Consider the following 23,510-nt stretch of genomic DNA (forward strand, 5'->3'; position numbering starts at 1 on the left):
GTTTTTTTCAAATTATAGAGTAGAATTAGAACTATAGCTACACTGTTTTTCCAAATTAGAGTAGGCTACAATTAGAATTATAGGTTCAGTTGTTTTCACAAATTAGATTCGAAAGAGAGAGACGAAGCACTTCACGAATTAAAGTAGAATTATAATTATAGCTAGTTTTTTTTTCAAAATTAGAGCATCATCAGAATTTTAGTTACACATTTTTTTCACTCTAATTAGACAACTAGACTAGTACTAGAATTGTATAGTTGTCCAAGTCAGCAAACGAAATCAAAATAATTACTGGGATTTCTGAAATCTGCTCATAAAACAGAGAAGCTCGTTTGATTGAAACCCAAATTTTTGTCTTCAATCAGGACATACTGAAAAATTGAGAGTATCTGGAAAACTTTTGGATATATGGGGTCACAAACATAATAGAGAAGATCCAGCACCATCTCAAATGGTGTCGCTTTATTGTGAGACGATCCCTTTATGCGGAAGCCATTCGCCACGATCCATGACTGCAGGTCACCATTTTCATGATGCGCTAGTACGAGATGTCGAGGACTCAGCTTTGTGGCCGTTAATTCGACTGCATGGGCCTGGAATTGAAAGAAATATGTTAAGTAAAATTATATTGCCAATAATCCATGTGTGAATTGAAAGCACAAGATTTAGATTATGTAGAAATGCCTTTATGGGACTTCTGCATAATGAATATTGAATAAAAATAGAGCTGAATAGGTCAATATAGGTTTTTGTCAATATGGTTTAACAAGCTTAACTCATGGAAACAAGTGATAGCAAATTCTGTCGTCACGATATGCTGTCTAGTCGTTGACATGTATGGGTTTTTTCCACATAATCATAAGCTTACTAACCTTTAATGATCCATTCAGATTTGATCAGTATACCATCATACAGGTTCCTTTTGGAACGGCACAAGTATTATGTTCACATTCACTGATTCTATGCACTATATCCATGGTAGCCATCCTCATGGTCTCGAAGTCAGGAAAACCAAAAATTACATTAGCAGCAGAAATGATTTTCCATGGTTTGGGACAAAAACGAATTTGCACCAGCTCTTTCTAACTTAGATTTAGCCTTATCAAAAAGAATGATGTAATTGAAAAGCATTTAATAAACATTTATTTTTGGAGACCTTTTTCAGTTCGAGTGTTTATTGCACCGTCATAATAACGTTAACAGCGTCAATCAAAACATAGGCCTACCATATTTTCAGCACCCAAAAACAATTGTGCCACATTTTGGCGGCACACATCTGAGCTCAACTGACCCTGAATTAGAACACATGTTTGTGGCGCAACTTGGAAATTAACAGACCCCCGAATTAGAACCAACTCAACATGCGCGCATGTTAAGCCATAAACTTTTCAAACTAGCTGTACTTTTGTGACGGTCTGTTAAGTTCGAACTTGTGCCAGATAGTGGCATGCAAAACGTCCAAGGAGTTACGGAAGACGCCGAACAATGTTTGCCGAAAAATCAGGACAAGAGTCGAAATCAGTACAAATCTGACAAATCAGGACGTTATGGTACTTCTATGTTCATTGTTCACACAGTACCAGGTTAAGCAAGCAGCAAATCCTACAACTCACCTGATTAAGCGTTATCGCCCTCAAATCCTGTTGTGATTCTCTTTTCAGTTACTGCATTTCGTAACTCCATCAGGAGTATAACCGCAACGGGTTCTTTTCCCTACAAATAAATATAATAATAAATATAAATAATGTAGAAGATTTGGTTGAAGGACATTTCACTTATTGCATTCCGGTTGATATGAAGGCAAGAGCTCTGACACAACAATATTTAATATATAAAATTGCAACAAAAATAAACAGGATTATCCCAATTAATAAATTCATTCTAGAATAGTTAAATAATACTAACCTCTTCATCTGTCTCTAGCTCTACTCCAAATATTTCGTCATGAGTAGTAAGTATTTCGCTTCGACACTCCTCGGAACGAACATTTGAAACCCCGCTCTGATCTATTACAAAGGCAAAGTGTTACTATAAAAGCAGCTATGTAGTGAGCTAAGCATGTACATTGCACACACACTTCTATGTGTTATATAGAGGGAACTTGATATGAATATAATAAGATTTATTTCACTGGATAATATTAACAATAATTATTATAATAGGTTCATGAATGAAATGTCATGTTTTCAACCAATGAAAATGTCATGTAGTTGGAAAAACAAGTGAGTCAACTGCAAAGCAAGATCTATATAACTTAGTCAAGAATTCTAGTTGTAAACCCATATTGCATCAAGTTAGAGGATTAACTGACATTCTGAAACTCAGTTTCGATGCTACTGCAAGTTGATCTAAAAGGCAATCTACCAATATTTCTCACACTGCTGCTTGCTGTAAGAACCCTCTTGACAACATACCGGTAATCATAACATATCGCATGTTGATATTCTTGAACGAATTACCTTCAATTATTAAAGCAATGTGTTCTCTCGTAATGCCGTACGCAATCAACAGCTTCTTCATTCCTTCCGCTATGATGAGATTAGCGACACGTTCATCCACATCCACAAAGTCACTGTACTGCGACCTGTCGCTCCATTTAAATTTGACCCTTTGACCGTGACTGAGTTCCCGCCGTTACCGAGAGATGTGAAGCGTGAATGAGAGAGAGAGAGAGAGGGATAGCAATAGAGAAATATAGAGATGTTTATTCAGTCAACAGTCAAAAGCAGAATGCACTGATAATAGCTAGGTAACACTAACGATTACTAAACAACGTACTTCAAAATTACATGGTGATGACAATGATTGATTGATTGATTGATTTCTTCATTGCTATACTGCTGATATATCAATGATCAATAATGGGGAAACGCAATATAATGGAAGTCATAGTCAAGTCAGACAATCATGTGGTTGTAACAATGATATATATATTGGGTTTAAATGATCAATTTCTTCTGCCAGCTTGGTAGGTAAATAAAATGAGAAGAGAAACGTTCACAAAACCTAGTAAATGCAAGAAAGCGACACACTAAAATAATGGAGCGACATTGATGAAACAGCAGTCCACTTCATGGCTGCTGAGCAATGTGCCCTTTTAGGTACGCATATGTGCAATTGATTTGAGCTGACACGGTCTCTCCTCACATAAATTATAAGTTGCGCACAAAAAATCCGAAGAGATGACCTTTTTTTAGTGATTACGCACTGTTGTCCAAGGGACCGCGCAGTGAATAGGTGAGCGCTTGCTGCAGACTCGTCAAAATTAGAGGTAACATTGCTTCTGAGCTATATGTAAACGGGGCTAAAAGCACGCATTACTTACACGAGAGTCGTTATTACCGTTCAACATCTATTATAGAAATGCTGCATCATTTGAGAATCTATATCTTGCAGCTTAATTCCTCCCCTGCAAATAACCCAGCAAACGGAGCCCAGGGTCATTGGGTTTACCGATGACGTCATGATCGGCACACGAGTGTACCGTACCTTACCCTGGATGATCTGGTCATTTACCAGTGACATTACGATTACATTTCAGCAGCGTTTCCAGCGTCGACCTCGCAATCCCTCTCAATCTTACTGATCTCACAACTCGTGCGGCGACTTACCGGACTATTAAAATGTATACGTAAACTCTTTCATAGTGATCAAAGCCGGCGACAGATGATAAGATGAGAGCAGAAGCACATATTTCGTAACTTTATCTGATGAAGTGTGGACTTGCACATATTATGACACCACTTCGGCGAAACATTTGGGTCGACTTTATGTGTTTGTCCCATATTGCATCTTTGAATGCACAATTTTGTGTCTAAATCGATGCTTTCGATTTAGAGTGTACCTAATTTACCCGACCAACTCGTCATGAGCATTCCCGAAATCAACACAAACATGACTACTGACTTGAGTTAACCACAAAACAGCATCAAGTTTTAAATCCACTTGTAGCTTACGGATTATTTGAATGCGGGTTAGGTTTTGCTGTAATTGAGTGTACGGAAATAGTATTACGTCTTGACATCTTACCATCTTACGATATTCAAAGAGTCAACCACGAAAACATTGTCAAGTAAATCCGTTACCCGACCAACTCAAACAGTATCAGTACGAAAAACAGCCAAACATACACGAGTCCATACAATCACTAAAACCTAAAATCCATAACAAGTTCGGTTGTATTCATATCCCTACACATCTTTTTTTTATTCAACTTGAAAAGTCGTTACTATTCTGTAAGATAGAGGAATTACTACGCGGTATATTCTGCAAGACAAACTAATTACTACTCGGTATATTTTGTAAGACAAAAGTAATTACTACTCGGTGCGCGCAACTTGAGATTAACATATGTTTTGAGTATACGAGATTTCAAAGTCCGAGCAACGTAGTTGAGAATTCATTTCTTACAATCGAACGCAGGTGTTATATTGAATATTATCATGATGTAATCATAAGGATTGATACTTTAGTTTGACATACGAGATTTTGTAATAGTCGATCATGACTTGATTATTGAATCATGACGTAATTACACCGGTGTTGGTTATTGTGATATCAACAAACTTTTCAGGGATATTTTTAATTAACGCATCGATTTGTAAAACGAGGACTTGCATGTGCGAAATGTTTTTGATCGGGAAATTAATCCAGGATCGTTCGAATCGTGTGATCAATATTTAATCCTTTCACACCCACCATTGTACGTGCTAAATGTAAAAAAAAACATTGTGAAGTCTATAGATCTACACTTCAAGGTTTTGATCAGCACAGAAGCAATTGTAATATCTTTACCGATGCGTCCTATTCCACAGACTTGGTTAATACAAACTCATATCAATAATAAAATCACAGTATGTGCTACACTGAAATCTACAGAAAATGTCTTTGTATTGCTGCTCATAGTAGTGATATCGATTTTAACCTCCAGAATAATTGTCATCATCTAACCAAGCTACTGAAATTCGTTGTCAATTTGTCTGATGTTCACTGAATGCATACTAGAACTATATGCGCAACACACACGATCAGAGAAATTGGAAATTTTCCCATCGTCATTCGTCAAAGTAAATGTCGTCACAATACTCAATCACTAAAAAAACGATATACTTGTATGTGATTGAATCACCGGTAATTAACTAGCTAAATCAAACCCCTAAGAAATTTCACTCACTCATTGGGTATGAAACAGTGTCGCTTAATCGGTTTAGATCATTTTTTCTAAATGTAAATCATATCCATCAAACAGAAAATAATTTTCACTCACTTGATTAATGAAACCGAGATCGACATTCGATTTTTTGTTTGCGGGAAATACTTTGCAATAAACACACTGGAGTGTTTGAGCTTTAACATCGTCAAGCTGTCATTTGCATCGTTTAATTAACCAACATTTAGCGATTGGTGAACATACCAAACGATACACATCCATCTCCGAAATACTGCATTGATCGTAATTTGCATCGTCGTGATAATCGAAGTACATTTCTTTCGAATTCGTAACAACCGGCGTTTCTACGACATGATAAATTTTTGACAAGTTATGCTTAGAAGATTGGTTGCATATCGCGAAAAATAATATACCACTCATATTGATACTGTTACTCCATTGATCGATATTTTCAAACGAGTAAAATTTATTACTTGAGTTTCTCCGCTTAATGTAAATGCAAACTCAGCCGTCTTTTAACATCACAAAGGCATTGATAAAAAGTAGACAATCAAACGCTACAAGTTTAACTTTTGTAGGTTGTGTATGATTACCCCACGCAACTCATTTCTTACCAAAAGTAGATGAAATATATTCATGGTACACGAAAATACTCGACATTCCCATGCTACGAACCTGTACAATGATTGGTGACGCTTTCAAAACTGTTTCGATACCTCAAGGTCTTTATTGTCTGAATGGATGTTCATGTATCTTAATAATCAAATAGTTCAACACAGAACTAGTACGAACAGAAACACCAGAGTTGTTTACACAAAAGTTTGTATGTGTACAGTATGCGAATACCATGTGCAAGTCCAGCACAATTGTGGTATCCACCCGAGTTTAGTTAACACAATTTACGACACCGAGGTCGCGTCATCTTTCGTAAAACAACAAACCAACCAAGCCTTCAGGATATGTCCATGTCATAGCAATAAATCAGCTACTCCAACAACAGAGTACATATGTTTTTAGTTACGGTGCTTACATCTTACACACAAATCAATCTACTTTGCTAACGAAAAGTGCTGAGTCATCACATGATTGCCCTCACAACAAAACAGCTAGAAGATATTATCATACAAAAATATTCCTAACCCTTTACCCACCAGTGACAAATCATACAACAAACATTTTTTGTGAGTCGAATTGTTGTTCAGTGTCAAGTCTACCTGTTGAAACGTACATTAAAACAACACAGTCACAATTCAATTAAAACCACGAATCTATTTTCATTTCGTCACATACAGAAAAATAAATTTTCTTTCCCCAACACATACTTGTAACCAATCGCTTTCATTAATCACACAACTTCATAAAAGTATTTACTTTCTACAACATAGACATTCCGATGTAGTCAAGAAATATTTTTATTAATCAAAATCATCGATTTCTGTTCACGGCGTTGGTGTGTGCATGTCATAGCGGCGGGCCCCGTATTAAAACGGACACGACACGACTGAATGTAAGGGGGTAGTCTATCGCATCGATTTACATGTGGTCTTCGCTACGGTTTCAAAAAACGAATCATCCATTTTGCATTGATCGAGACCGAGCGAACCAGTTACATGTATTCGCGGTAATGATTTTGTTTGTCATATGCGAATGGTAGGGTTGCTACTCTGACAAATCAACATACAACAATCTTCTGACGATCATAATAGCAATTTCATTTTCCGCCCCTTCATAATTGTATACGCACGAAAAGTATATTGTACAACTCGGCAACTACGTTTAACAAGACCAATCACACTACCAGCGTTGAACACAAGATACCTACCCAAGTCAAAAATATCATACTGGTTTGGACAACTGACGTTTACCTGTGTAAAATTATCATTTTCACTTGGAGGTCCGCCGTTACCTAACTAAAATACCATTGTCCTTTGGGGATTTATCGTTAACCCAGTGTAACAAACCCCTTTTCACTTGGAAATATATTTTTACCCTGGATAACAAACCCCTTTTCACTTGGAAATCTATTTTTTTCCCTGGGTAACAAACCCCTTTTCCTTTGGTAATCTATTTTTCTCTGGGTAACAAACCTTTTTCACTTTGAAATCTATTTTTTCCCTGGGTAACAAACCTTTTTTACTTGGAAATATATTTTTTCCCCGGGTAACAAACCTTTTTCGCTTGGAAATATATTTTTCCCTGGGTTACAAACCTTTTTCACTTGGTGGTCCGTCGTTTACCTGACTAAAAATATCATTTTCGTTTGGGGGATCTGGTGTTTACCAAGTGTAACATACATTTTCTCTTGGTCATCTAGCTTTTCCTAGAGTAACAAAACCATTTTCATTTTGAAATCTGACAAACACACCTGACAATTTGATATTTTTGTATATTGTTACAACGGATAGCGACAAAATATACTCCAACAACAACTCCAATACATTTGTGTAATCGCATATTCACTTGTGCTGATGCAACCCATCAAAATCATCGGTTACCCACATGCAATGTGCTGTTGTACATCGACGTTTATGTTTTTGGAAAATTGGACAATAGGCTTCGATAGTTCTGTGATGTCCGGGCTCGTGCTTTGGATTTTCCAGAGTCAAAATGTCTGAATAAAACACCTCCTTGACGATGGTTGGTATGTGGATAACGGTGTTCGGAAAACGATTGGATTTATGTCACCCATCGCGATAACAAATTCCAGGTCGAGTTTTCCCCCGCGTGTTTACTATATTGTGTCTTTATTGGTCATGTATGTCTCGACATTCAGTTTGAAATCGGAAACCCTGATAAAGTATGGAACCGGATCCGGATATCAACTCTGAATCGATAAACCAATGAACAATACTCAAAGTAAACATGTTACACCCTGTGTTTCCACGGAAAAATACCATCCAGACATACGTCGCGCTTGTTTGCCCACATCAGTATACGCGTAAATGGAGGTGTGTGACATTGCATGCAATGTGTTGGTATACAAACATCGATCCACAGACATTATCATAGCCGGTAGTTTTGATGTAGATCGAATGTCATCACACCCGATAACAATACCAATAAGCCACATTGCAATGACTCTGAGTCAATCTGAAGCATGACATACAGACACACAAACATGGGACCAATATATGGTTATTCGCACGGCGGTGAAAGTGAACTATACAGCATATACCAATAGAGCGTTCACAGACATTCACCGTGCACAATCATATACCCAGATTTTTGTCGGATATGTACGAAACCAATAAATCGATACATTTCTGTTCCTTCTACGTCAATAATAATAAGGGTCATTCAAATGCATCGCTCGAATCGGGTGTAAAATCCATGTCAAATAGCACCAAAGTGTGCCTTCCGTGTTTTATTATTTCCACCGATGCATCTTGTCTGTGTCGTAACACTATCGTGCGGGGAGTTGAAAAACGGTGGATTGTGAAACGGATTGACATGACCAACAGAATCGACGTCAATAGACTTGTGACGATGTCGTTTCAAAATGCTACCGATATGGCAAACTGAGAGCAGCGTTAATAGCCTTGTGGTGATACCGTTTCAAAATGTTCTTCGATATGACGAGAGTGACCTCGATCTCTTGTGGTGATGACCGTTTCGAAATGTCACCGGACGAACTGGACCTTTACGAAAGTGTGTTTTATGATTGCGTGTGAAATCACGAAAGGTAGTGTTCTATTGTGGTGCACGATCACAGTCTTCATTCCACAGAAACATACCTTATTGGATCACAGTATCAGTCCGAGATTTGTAGAATCACTGTTCACGATATTTATCTGGAGTCGTTATGTGGGAGTAGCGACATCCATTGATCGTGACTGAAAGACTGATCACAATCATTTCGAGCACCGTACTTCGATAGTTCACCTTGGTCAAACGCTGCAGTCTCAGCAGAAAACTTCGGTGTCGACAACACGATGGATATTGACCGATGTATCCAATTGGTCTGGGTGGTCTGTCCGGAGATAGGGCCATTACTATCTTGTAATGTTACAACACGATACCACCATCGAGTAAATCAGTGAACGGTGCCGAAATATCGATGTAATAGCGCGGACTCAGAGTCATTGCAATGTGGCTTATTGGTATTGTTATCGGGTGTGATGACATTCGATCTACATCAAAACTACCGGCTATGATAATGTCTGTGGATCGATGTTTGTATACCAACACATTGCATGCAATGTCACACACCTCCATTTACGCGTATACTGATGTGGGCAAACAAGCGCGACGTATGTCTGGATGGTATTTTTCCGTGGAAACACAGGGTGTAACATGTTTACTTTGAGTATTGTTCATTGGTTTATCGATTCAGAGTTGATATCCGGATCCGGCTACATACTTTATCAGGGTTTCCGATTTCAAACTGAATGTCGAGACATACATGACCAATAAAGACACAATATAGTAAACACGCGGGGGAAAACTCGACCTGGAATTTGTTATCGCGATGGGTGACATAAATCCAATCGTTTTCCGAACACCGTTATCCACATACCAACCATCGTCAAGGAGGTGTTTTATTCAGACATTTTGACTCTGGAAAATCCAAAGCACGAGCCCGGACATCACAGAACTATCGAAGCCTATTGTCCAATTTTCCAAAAACATAAACGTCGATGTACAACAGCACATTGCATGTGGGTAACCGATGATTTTGATGGGTTGCATCAGCACAAGTGAATATGCGATTACACAAATGTATTGGAGTTGTTGTTGGTGTATATTTTGTCGCTATCCGTTGTAACAATATACAAAAATATCAAATTGTCAGGTGTGTTTGTCAGATTTCAAAATGAAAATGGTTTTGTTACTCTAGGAAAAGCTAGATGACCAAGAGAAAATGTATGTTACACTGGGTAAACACCAGATCCCCCAAAGGAAAATGATATTTTTAGTCAGGTAAACGACGGACCACCAAGTGAAAAAGGTTTGTAACCCAGGGAAAAATATATTTCCAAGCGAAAAAGGTTTGTTACCCGGGGAAAAAATATATTTCCAAGTGAAAAAGGTTTGTTACCCAGGGAAAAAATAGATTTCAAAGTGAAAAAGGTTTGTTACCCAGAGAAAAATAGATTACCAAAGGAAAAGGGGTTTGTTACCCAGGGAAAAAAATAGATTTCCAAGTGAAAAGGGGTTTGTTATCCAGGGTAAAAATATATTTCCAAGTGAAAAGGGGTTTGTTACACTGGGTTAACGATAAATCCCCAAAAGACAATGGTATTGTAGTTAGGTAACGGCGGACCTCCAAGTGAAAATGATAATTTTACACAGGTAAACGTCAGTTGTCCAAACCAGTATGATATTTTTGACTTGGGTAGGTATCTTGTGTTCAACGCTGGTAGTGTGATTGGTCTTGTTAAACGTAGTTGCCGAGTTGTACAATATACTTTTCGTGCGTATACAATTATGAAGGGGCGGAAAATGAAATTGCTATTATGATCGTCAGAAGATTGTTGTATGTTGATTTGTCAGAGTAGCAACCCTACCATTCGCATATGACAAACAAAATCATTACCGCGAATACATGTAACTGGTTCGCTCGGTCTCGATCAATGCAAAATGGATGATTCGTTTTTTGAAACAGTAGCGAAGACCACATGTAAATCGATGCGATAGACTACCCCCTTACATTCAGTCGTGTCGTGTCCGTTTTAATACGGGGCCCGCCGCTATGACATGCACACACCAACGCCGTGAACAGAAATCGATGATTTTGATTGATAAAAATATTTCTTGACTACATCGGAATGTCTATGTTGTAGAAAGTAAATACTTTTATGAAGTTGTGTGATTAATGAAAGCGATTGGTTACAAGTATGTGTTGGGGAAAGAAAATTTATTTTTCTGTATGTGACGAAATGAAAATAGATTCGTGGTTTTAATTGAATTGTGACTGTGTTGTTTTAATGTACGTTTCAACAGGTAGACTTGACACTGAACAACAATTCGACTCACAAAAAATGTTTGTTGTATGATTTGTCACTGGTGGGTAAAGGGTTAGGAATATTTTTGTATGATAATATCTTCTAGCTGTTTTGTTGTGAGGGCAATCATGTGATGACTCAGCACTTTTCGTTAGCAAAGTAGATTGATTTGTGTGTAAGATGTAAGCACCGTAACTAAAAACATATGTACTCTGTTGTTGGAGTAGCTGATTTATTGCTATGACATGGACATATCCTGAAGGCTTGGTTGGTTTGTTGTTTTACGAAAGATGACGCGACCTCGGTGTCGTAAATTGTGTTAACTAAACTCGGGTGGATACCACAATTGTGCTGGACTTGCACATGGTATTCGCATACTGTACACATACAAACTTTTGTGTAAACAACTCTGGTGTTTCTGTTCGTACTAGTTCTGTGTTGAACTATTTGATTATTAAGATACATGAACATCCATTCAGACAATAAAGACCTTGAGGTATCGAAACAGTTTTGAAAGCGTCACCAATCATTGTACAGGTTCGTAGCATGGGAATGTCGAGTATTTTCGTGTACCATGAATATATTTCATCTACTTTTGGTAAGAAATGAGTTGCGTGGGGTAATCATACACAACCTACAAAAGTTAAACTTGTAGCGTTTGATTGTCTACTTTTTATCAATGCCTTTGTGATGTTGAAAGACGGCTGAGTTTGCATTTACATTAAGCGGAGAAACTCAAGTAATAAATTTTACTCGTTTGAAAATATCGATCAATGGAGTAACAGTATCAATATGAGTGGTATATTATTTTTCGCGATATGCAACCAATCTTCTAAGCATAACTTGTCAAAAATTTATCATGTCGTAGAAACGCCGGTTGTTACGAATTCGAAAGAAATGTACTTCGATTATCACGATGATGCAAATTACGATCAATGCAGTATTTCGGAGATGGATGTGTATCGTTTGGTATGTTCACCAATCGCTAAATGTTGGTTAATTAAACGATGCAAATGACAGCTTGACGATGTTAAAGCTCAAACACTCCAGTGTGTTTATTGCAAAGTATTTCCCGCAAACAAAAAATCGAATGTCGATCTCGGTTTCATTAATCAAGTGAGTGAAAATTATTTTCTGTTTGATGGATATGATTTACATTTAGAAAAAATGATCTAAACCGATTAAGCGAGACTGTTTCATACCCAATGAGTGAGTGAAATTTCTTAGGGGTTTGATTTAGCTAGTTAATTACCGGTGATTCAATCACATACAAGTATATCGTTTTTTTAGTGATTGAGTATTGTGACGACATTTACTTTGACGAATGACGATGGGAAAATTTCCAATTTCTCTGATCGTGTGTGTTGCGCAAATAGTTCTAGTATGCATTCAGTGAACATCAGACAAATTGACAACGAATTTCAGTAGTTTGGTTAGATGATGACAATTATTCTGGAGGTTAAAATCGATATCACTACTATGAGCAGCAATACAAAGACATTTTCTGTAGATTTCAGTGTAGCACATACTGTGATTTTATTATTGATATGAGTTTGTATTAACCAAGTCTGTGGAATAGGACGCATCGGTAAAGATATTACAATTGCTTCTGTGCTGATCAAAACCTTGAAGTGTAGATCTATAGACTTCACAATGTTTTTTTTTTTACATTTAGCACGTACAATGGTGGGTGTGAAAGGATTAAATATTGATCACACGATTCAAACGATCCTGGATTAATTTCCCGATCAAAAACATTTCGCACATGCAAGTCCTCGTTTTACAAATCGATGCGTTAATTAAAAATATCCCTGAAAAGTTTGTTGATATCACAATAACCAACACCGGTGTAATTACGTCATGATTCAATAATCAAGTCATGATCGACTATTACAAAATCTCGTATGTCAAACTAAAGTATCAATCCTTATGATTACATCATGATAATATTCAATATAACACCTGCGTTCGATTGTAAGAAATGAATTCTCAACTACGTTGCTCGGACTTTGAAATCTCGTATACTCAAAACATATGTTAATCTCAAGTTGCGCGCACCGAGTAGTAATTACTTTTGTCTTACAAAATATACCGAGTAGTAATTAGTTTGTCTTGCAGAATATACCGCGTAGTAATTCCTCTATCTTACAGAATAGTAACGACTTTTCAAGTTGAATAAAAAAAAGATGTGTAGGGATATGAATACAACCGAACTTGTTATGGATTTTAGGTTTTAGTGATTGTATGGACTCGTGTATGTTTGGCTGTTTTTCGTACTGATACTGTTTGAGTTGGTCGGGTAACGGATTTACTTGACAATGTTTTCGTGGTTGACTCTTTGAATATCGTAAGATGGTAAGATGTCAAGACGTAATACTATTTCCGTACACTCAATTACAACAAAACCTAACCCGCATTCAAATAATCCGTAAGCTACAAGTGGATTTAAAACTTGATGCTGTTTTGTGGTTAACTCAAGTCAGTAGTCATGTTTGTGTTGATTTCGGGAATGCTCATAACGAGTTGGTCGGGTAAATTAGGTAATGTGGTAGTAACTATGATCTTACCGAGTTGCTGACATTCAAATATCTATTACGCTGTAATATACGGATTTAATTGTGATAAATTATTTCTCAGTTATTGTTCAGACATTCAAATCTCGTATACTCAAAATATAATATGTCCAAGTCAAAACGTATATGCACCGATTAGTAAATACTTTGTCTTCAGAATAGTAACAACCTTTACAATCGAATAAAAAAAGACCGAGCATACGAATACAACCAGGATGAATTAATTCAAATTCATGAGTTGTAGTGATATAATCAAGTAATTGAAAACTAGATTTTTAACAATTGGTAATGTTGTGAATAATTCTTTTGAGTATGGTAAGATGTAAAAATATCTCTTTGACAAACGGAAAGCCAGACCGTGAATAGAGTTGTGATGTTTCATTACTTGTTTCAAATCAATGTGTGTATAATATCGAAACGGGACTGTGGGGAAGTTGGTAGTCATGTTTGTCAATCCTATTTCAATTCACACTATGTCAAAGTCCAAATATTTCATTTTGGATTATCTGGATTTAGCTTTAGTACACCCCGCGAATGGATTCCGACACCGTACTATAACGTTTTTGATAATAAGGACTCGAGGATTTTCAATCAACAATACTGGAATTTTTTGATAATGTTAGAGCTGGCAAATGATTAGTTGCGTGATTTTGTTAAGAGTTTGATTTCGTGTTGATAAAGACAATAACTGTATAATACACATACTTGTGATTCTTGATTCTTGTAGAGTTATAGTTGTATTGATTCTATAAGTGCGAAAACAGCGGCGCGGAATGTGCGAATAATTCGATGCGGCTGAAAGTCGGCGTCAGTAATATTCGGTTACGGTCGAATCAAAAGATTTCTCAAAATAATTAGAATTGTACCGAATTAACACATTCAGATACGAATCAACTTGGTTTGTGCAGTAAGTTTCATTTCAAGTTGACAAATTGACACATTACTTGTATATTCACATGATTCTTATTATACAACTAAAGTCAACCACGTTCCGAAGTGTCAAAACATATAGCAAGCACCAGAAAGTGTCAAATTGTTGGTTTTCGAATCACCGTCTGCGACGGCTCTGTGACAAACTAATTACCGAAATATTACCTTGTGAGCGATCGGTATGTCTTTAACACCAAGTCACTAAAATGGTTATGACCGAGACATTATCTTGTCAGCGATCGCGGGGTTTTGCAAACTATTTCACACATTTTTGAAGTGTTAGTTTGTGAACGCGGTTATTTGTTGATCGCTTTTCGTGTCGCTGCTGAATACTGAATACTCCTGAATGTAATAGTGCTGACTGGATTAGTGTAATAATCGATAGTAGCACGCGGCTGGCCGTGAAACAATTCCACACACAGGTCATTCGAAATATAGGTCGCACTGCTTAATCCTCACAACAAGCCGCGTTTCCGTTTGTGCGGCACGATATACACATTAACAAAGATTCATTCACATGACTATTTACTTGATACATATTCAACACCGGTCGAGAGATGTATATACCCGAAAGTACGAATCACCGCCACACCCATAAGAACGCATGGCGAATCACCAACACAACCTATACGCGAAAGCACGACATGCGAAAGTACGACGTGCGAGAGATGCCAATACCCGAAAGGGCGATGTGCCACCACGAGTTTTCCATGCGATGTGCGAGAGATGCCTATACCCGAAAGTGTGACATGCGAGCGCACCCATAAGAACACATGGCGAATCACCACAGATCCCGTAAGAATACACGACAGGCGAATCACCGCCACCGCCTATAGCAAAAAAGGCGAGTCACCACCCCCGGTTTTCAGGCACCTCACCGCCGCAGCCTATACCGGAAAGGGTGCCATCATCACCGCATCCATAAGAACACATGACACCTCACCGCCGAGAGGGGAGTCAAAAGGGTGTCATCATCACCACGAGTTTTCAGGCACCTCACCGCCGCAGCCTATACCGCAAAGGGTACCATCATCACCGCATCCATAAGAACACATGGCACCTCACCACCACAAGGGGGGTCTAAAAGGGTGCCATCATCACCCCCGGTTTTCAGGCACCTCACCACCCCGCCCATAAGAACCCCTGCCACCGGTTGAGCGATCTACTATACTACTCACATCTCTATTTCCAATTCCAAATGCTTCGGATATTCACAGCTGGTATAAAATGATTATCCGGGATGCGAAAAATTGTTGCACAGCTGAAGTAATTCTGTCATCACGTATCCCATTTGCAGTGGTTTAAACTACGGCAAAGGACACCGAATCGAAGAATAAATATAATAAAGAAACTGCCGAACTTATTTTAGCTTACCAATTAAAACTGTCTCATGATGTAGCCTACTAGTGGTAGGCCTACGCGTACCACAGTTACAAAACCACTGAGCTATCCGAAACAAAAGTTTCAACTATATACGAATTAAAATCTAATGTAGACTCCGTATCCGATTTGGCTGCCACAAAATTGTGCAAAATCCTGTCCGAATGGTGCTGATGTGTTCCAAACTTGTTGCTACTAAATTCAATTTCTTCGCAATATCGTATATAAATTCAGACTTGTTAGTCGCACAGATGATGCTTATATTGCGCGACATTTCCTCACAAACCATACAAAACGTAGGACTAGTTCTCTGCCTGATCATTAGGTCTATATTATCAATTGCATATTGAAGATCTGTAAACATCCAAGAGTCTAAGCTAGTAATTATTTGCCATTTACGGCTTACTGCCTACTTGAAGCACAGGAGCTGTGAGTCTTGGAAAGGTAGAATTCCTGTTTCTATGTCCACCTGACTGATCGAGAACTAGCCATATTTTGACTTTGAGCGCAACACAACACGATTCGAGTCGTCATAATGTAACGTAAACATAGAAAAACTGACAAAGGGCTTCAAAAGATCAAACGTAGAGCATGGCCGATATTATCGAGTCCATATCACACTTTTAAAGAAATATCAGTATCAGTGATTAGAGATAAAAAAAATATCGGCAAATTTCGTGACGTCACAGCCGCAAGTAGGAGTCAGAACTATAACCAGGGTTGCCAAACCGCCCTTATTTCTAAGATTTGTCCTTATTTTGAAGGGCCAGGTCTTAGAAAACTCAACTTTCCTTATTTTTAATAAATGTCCTTGTCTTCGACTTACGTCCTTATCTTATCTCATTTTTACCAATTACAGAACTTCGATCGTTTTCCTGTGGTATCTGTGTTGCATAATATTCTAAAATAATGCTTTTACATCGAGGTTTTATGGAACGGAATTCCGTGGCGTACACACCACATGATTTGACTTCGAAGTGGTGAGATAGCTAGGGCAGTTAGTGGTATAGTAGTTTCAGCTGTAGCCTACCAAGCTATCGCAGCGGACGTCATTTTATAGCAGTAAACAGCAGCATAGGCGCCAACTTGCGAGGTGACGTGCAAAACCTCATCACTTTATGTCACTCGTACAAAATGCTCAAACGCCCCAGTAATTTATAAAGTAATTACGATTAGGCGGATCCGCGCGACCTCGTCAGAGACGCGGGAGACGAGATACAGATTAAGATGAGACCTGGGCTAAGTGCGGCCTGCGGCGCCATTCTGAGGGGCCCGCAAAAAGTTGCTTCGATATCAAAACTTGAATCCTACTTTTGAATGTTGATGATGAGTGGATTAAAACCGCAGGCTGTAAAAATTGAACCGCAAATTCGTTCACTTTGAAGGCTGTTCATTAATTTGCCGCGATTACGCAACCTACGTATACGTGCCTCACAGCACCGTAACTGCCGCACCCCAAACCCCCCAATTGGGGGGGCGAGCTCAAAAGGGGCCCAAAATTATTTCGTGAATTAGCATAAATCATAGCGTAATTTTTTTAAAATTTATGCAATTGTTTCAAAATTTTTTCGCGCTGCGCGCGAATTCAAGTATTCATGTATCTTTATTATTGGGTATTGGGCCATCACGCCACGACCCACCAAGACATACAATCAAGTTTAGGCCATATAACATGCGACTCCAAGAAGTGTGCCAGAACGATCGGCAGCGAGAAAACCTTGGCCGAAAAGGTCTATGCCCTTATGCCAGGGGCGGGCAACATACGGCCCGCGGACCGGATCCGGCCCGCGAAGGGATTTTGTCCGGCCCGCCGACAGTTTTCTGTCTTACATGATAACGCGGCCCCAGTTTGCCGAGATTCCCCACTACTTGCTTACTACGTCCAATTTTAGTGACTGTATGTTATTATATGCGTGTTTGCGCAGCGTTGCGGGAGTGGAGCTTACGCGTTAGTTCGTCGAAGCGAAAAGACTTGCATTATCGGCATTTACGATGCACTCAAACCTAATGTGGTCCATGGTAATCATGATTTTTGTCGACTACAATGGTCATTTACACCAGGCTGATATTTCCTATTTTTGATTCCGTAACCGCCGACTTGTAGCACGGCACACTTCTAGGCATTTGTAAGGCACCGCTTATGCCAGGGGTCGCCAACTCAAAATGGGTCGCAGGCAACTTTTCAAATTTCGTAGAGGCCGCATGGCCGCATGAATGCAATATCGAGATTATAATTAGTAGGGATGGTGTGAACCTCTGAAAGGTTCAGGTTCGTGTGAACGCGAACCTTTTTGAAAGGTTCTGTGTGAACACGAACGTGAACCTCGTGACGTCACGTGACGTCATATTGCTAATTCCAACCCTTTCTTTCAATGAAGTGATGCCTAATATGCCCTATATTAATGTACACGATACCTAGCGAAGATTCGGCCCACATAATGCCACAATGCTGAAGTAGGGGAGATGTGGTACCGATGGATCAAAAATTGCAAAATGATCTCTGGCCCTCAAATCTTCAGCCGAGAATGGCAGATCTTTTGCTCTCTCAACACTTCGATACAAGCTCTACCTATTGCGGACATTTACATGAATATCCGCCTTATCAAAAAATATTTAGAAACGTTTAAAATTTGTTGCTCGAACGTGTCATCGGTCCCCACCCGGTGGGTCCAACGGCACACGACCATGGGACCTATGAGACATACGCTAAAAAACTCAAATTTGTTAACTTGTTCTGTTGTGTTTTATAAGCTAAGCTACAGCAAGCCAATGAAAAATGTTTCGTCGCGACCTTCAAGAATAAAATAGATTATATCAACTGAAATATTGGCATAAAATCATGTTTTGATATACGCCTAAACTTAGAAAATTAATGCGACATACATATTACCCGCAAATCGACATTTTGACTTTCAAATAACTCGTAATAGCGATAAAACACCACAGGTACCAATGATTTACAGCCTATATATATGTAGGCGAGTTTCTGTTGTTAAGTGATTAGTTGGCCCATCTATTTTGCTTGATTTGGCTATGGTACCATAGGTCCCCCACCCCCTAAATACTGTAATTGACTTGAAAATAGTCCACTCGAGGATGGTATTGATTAAAAAAACATGTGCCATTATATACCCTGATATAAGCCCTATACTTCACATCAAAAATTATGGCGGGTTTGCTAGTCTGGAAGGTGATATAGAAAAATGCAAATGTCGATCCAAATTTACTTTATACCCCCTAAAACGTAAATCATTCGTCACAGACCCCATAACTCATGCAGGTCGAAATTTTTTGCATATGAGGAAAGATTCTGTCAGCATGTAACTGTAGACAAATTCACGGAGTGTAATCATGGAATTATCATGGAGAATTTTTCAAGTATTTTCGGTCCCAGTGATCCATCGGTACCACATCTCCCCTACATATCGGCGTTTTAAACGTCGCTAAATGTATCAACCGCGGTAATCAAAGGATATAATAATTGCATAAAATCAGTACATTCCGTCGCTTTGCCAACAATTTCGACGAGGACTTACCAAGGAATATAAGCTTACGCCTTAACGCTCTTAGCCAGACCGGACAATGTGTTCGGAGTCTGAGTATTGCTACATTGATATTGAGCAGAGTGTACAACGGGTTTCTATACTCGCTACCGATACCACAAACAACAAGTTATGCAGCAGTAGCACGCACCGTAATCGCACGGATTTGGTTTTAATGATACAGTAAAGATATAAAGTCAAGATTGACCCAGTACGACCGTTCGATTTTTTACATCAGAAGACGATATCAATGTCATTGATTGGTTGACTAAGCATCATTCGCTGACTATGCGTATATCGATTGCGGGTCAGGCTCACAGCAGAGAGTCACTAAATATTCACAAACGGAAAGCTGGATATTCCGAGAAAATTTTTGCAACAAAGCAAGTAAAACTTTTAAGGTTGTCGAGGTGCATGGTGCATGCTCGTTTAGTGTAGATTTTTTATGCTGCCAGCACCATGCATGGAGTGGCCCGCAGTTGAAATGCAATAAATTTGAGCCAAAGATCTTATAATGGAGTGAAAATTACAATTTACCAAAAGGTTCACAGTGCAGAACCTACCAAGGTTCTGTTGTGAACGCGAACCTCTAAATTTCCGAGGTTCACACACAGAACGCGAACGTGAACCTCACGTTCACACCATCCCTAATAATTAGGCCACACAGTTGAACAACGACGCTATCTCGTCACCTACTCAACCCTAATGAAATGATATCTTGGTAAATTAAGGTTATCGGGCTTATCGAACGCCTTAAAATCTTAATTAGGGATTGTACCGTGTGTTGATTGATCAGAGAGAAACAGGCATGGCGAAGCCTGTATGGCAATGTTATTCTCAAATCCACATTGTCTTCGCCATTATCGGCGAGAAATGGCTTTGAAGTGACATTGCTGTCGTTAAAATATATTCATTAAATACGATTTATTCCTTGTATATGTGGATATAGGGGCGAATAATGTATCGATTCAGCAATCCGGCCCGCCAAGTAGGGGAGATGTGGTACCGATGGATCACTGGGACCGAAAATACTTGAAAAATTCTCCATGATAATTCCATGATTACACTCCGTAAATTAGTCTACAATTACATGCTGACAAAATGTTTCCTCACATGCAAAAAAATTCGACCTGCGTGAGTTATGGGGTCTGTGATGAATGATTTACGTTTTAGGGGGTGTAAAGTAAATTTGGATCGACATTTGCATTTTTCTATATCACCTTTCAAACTAACAAACCCGCCATAATTTTTGATTTGAAGTATAGGGCCTGTATCAGGGTATATAATGGTACATCTTTTTTGAATCAATACCAACCTCGAGTGGACTGTTTTCAAGTAAATTACAATATTTATGGGGTAGGGGACCTATGGTACCATAGCCAAATCAAGCAAAATAGATGGACCAACTAATCACTTAACAACAGAAATTCGACTACATATATATAGGCGGTATATCATAGGTACTTGTGGTGTTTTATCGCTATTATGAGGTATTTGAAAGTCAAAATGTCAATTTTCGGGTAATATGTATGTGGCATTTATTTTGTAAGTTCAGGCGTAAATCAAAACATGATTTTATGCCAACAGTTGAGTTGATATAATCTATTCTATTCTTGAAGATCGCGACGAAACATTCTTCATTGGCTAGCTGTAGCTTAGCCTATAGTACACAACAAAACAAGGTAACAAATTTGAGTTTTTGAGCGTATGTCTCATAGGGCCCATGGTCGTGTGCCTTTGGACCTACCGGGTGGGGACCGAAAACACGTTCGAGCAACAAATTTTAAACGTCTATAAATATGTATTGAAAAGGCGGATATTCAAGTAAATGTCCGCGATAGGTAGAGCTTGTATCGAAGTGTTGAGACAGCAAAAGATCTGCTATTCTAGGCTGAAGATTTCAGGGCCAGAGGTCATTTTGCAATTTTTGAGCCATCGGTACCACATCTCCCCTACTTAATTTTCCTATATTCGGCCCGCCGACTGGGGAAGTTGCCCGCCCTGCCTTATGCTGACCGTTATACATACAAAATACATATAGGTTTAATTGTCCATAGGCGCCTAAATGACTGGCGCCGAATGTTCCTGTCTTTGCAATCTGAACCCCACAAGACAAATACCATCCCGCTGGGAAAATTTTTATGCCAGTGAAGAAATACCAATTTGAAATCGTGTGCGTCTCTTAGATTAGAAGCCTACGACTGGGTGATTCTATATTTTTTGATATAGCAGACTGGAAGTCACGAAATAACATCATGTAACGAAGTCATATCGACGGGTCCGCACGCCCGAAGATGTTTAATTATTATTTACGGGCCCTCCCGTTTTCAAGACACTTCACTCAGCTCTACCGTTAAATCAAATTACGTGAGTAGAGAGGACAATAAATTGATAGCATAATATATACGCATTACGCAATCACCGATCTGATTGACCGATTTTATCATAAATTATCGAAAATTTTCGCGCTTCGCGCTGGCTCACGATACAGTACAGATGATTTCGTGACAAACGCGAACAACGTGATGAAGTGGTCGTTTCATCACCATATGGGAGCCCAAGACCCACGTTTTTGGGGGCCTGGCGAGGTGCTGTTTCGTTCCTGCCACCGAGTATACGCCCGAAGATGTTTAATTATTATTGAGTGGTCCTACCTTTTCAAACACACCTCACTCAGCTCTACCGGCAAATCTGATTACGTGAGCATCAGCTAGAGAGAAGATAAAAATTGATAACAATAATACATCTGCAATTTCCGATCATACTGACCGATTCAATCATGAATTCTAGAAATTTCCCGCGCTTCGCGCGCATAGGCGACAAAGGCTGATTCAGTAAACAAAATCCCAACCAATATGATAAATAGCAGTAAGCAGGGTATCGCCGGAGGGGGTCTGGGTGGCTTAGCCCCCCAGAAGTTCGGTCTATAACCCTATGGGGGCCCAAGACCAAAGTTTCGGGGGGGCTGACGAAGTGCTGTTACGGCCCTGGTTCCTCACATGCGTGACCCAGATTCAAAATAAAGCCAAATGGTGCCGTAACAATTAAAGTTACAAGAATTCACTCTTTCCATACAGTTTAGTGTTAAAGTTAGAGAGTGTTCTCTCTTGTTTCGGCGAAGTGGATCAATGAGGAAAGGAACAGACTTAGTGAAATAACAGTCAAAACCCAACTACAAGTAAAGGTAAACCTTGACCTCAGCTGTCGTAAGACCCATGATGCACTTTCTAATAACAAGGAGTTGCTGAAGCAGGTTGTTTCTGGCAAAAAGTGTGGAATGTGATATGCCGCGGCTCGCATAAATACAATATACAAAAACGCATTTTTAATGCTAATCTAATTTTCCGACTGTCCTTATTTTTGGGTCCATGTCGATGGCAACCCTGACTATAACTGCTCACAGCAAGGCTGGGAATATTGATCGGTGTCCTTTATTAGCTTACAAGCGCCCAGATGCAGCCTTTCTGGTTTATTTCATATCCAAGCATAGCAATGGCCGTAAAACTTTACAAAATAATGCCCCAACGTTTTGGAAAACGCGCCACATAATTTGAGTATCAGCCGAATTTATCGGTTTTACCGAGGGCTATACCATATGTCCTCCCTTTTCAAGAAATCACAAATGTCCTCCATTTTCGTAATTCGTCCTCTATAGCTTTGAGAGTCGTGCGATCGTACAGACAACTAAAAAGCAATAATAGACTTCGAATCAGAATATCGACAGCAAGGTTGACTAAAAGATGGTCAACTCCAACCGATTATAAGTGGGAACCTGTTTCATTTCAATTTAGTAAACCCATCAATATTACCAGAACAAGTATCCAAACTACCTGTATTGATATGCTACTTCCCATTTTGTGACCGGTGAAAGTGTCTTTTTCGGATCTCCGAGTATGGTAACCACTTTTTCATCGGTTTCGCTCAAAACTCTGATATCGGCCTGGATTTAATCAAAAATACAAGCACGATG

General features: G+C 39.0%; 1 long non-coding RNA gene across 1 annotated transcript; it reads right to left on the reverse strand.

The window, feature by feature from the left end:
- Positions 1-390: 390 nt before the first annotated feature.
- Positions 391-3,844, reverse strand: LOC145444680 (uncharacterized). The gene is made up of 3 exons (XR_013916744.1): positions 2,460-3,844; positions 1,906-2,006; positions 391-1,713 (listed from the first exon to the last, which is right to left on the reverse strand). It is a non-coding gene; the product is annotated as an uncharacterized LOC145444680 (long non-coding RNA).
- Between the last annotated feature and the right edge of the window lie 19,666 nt (positions 3,845-23,510).

Source organism: Botryllus schlosseri, chromosome 8, assembly GCF_051294905.1.
Source record: "Botryllus schlosseri isolate E-star chromosome 8, Bs_hap1, whole genome shotgun sequence".
Classification (NCBI taxonomy): Eukaryota; Metazoa; Chordata; class Ascidiacea; order Stolidobranchia; family Styelidae; genus Botryllus; species Botryllus schlosseri.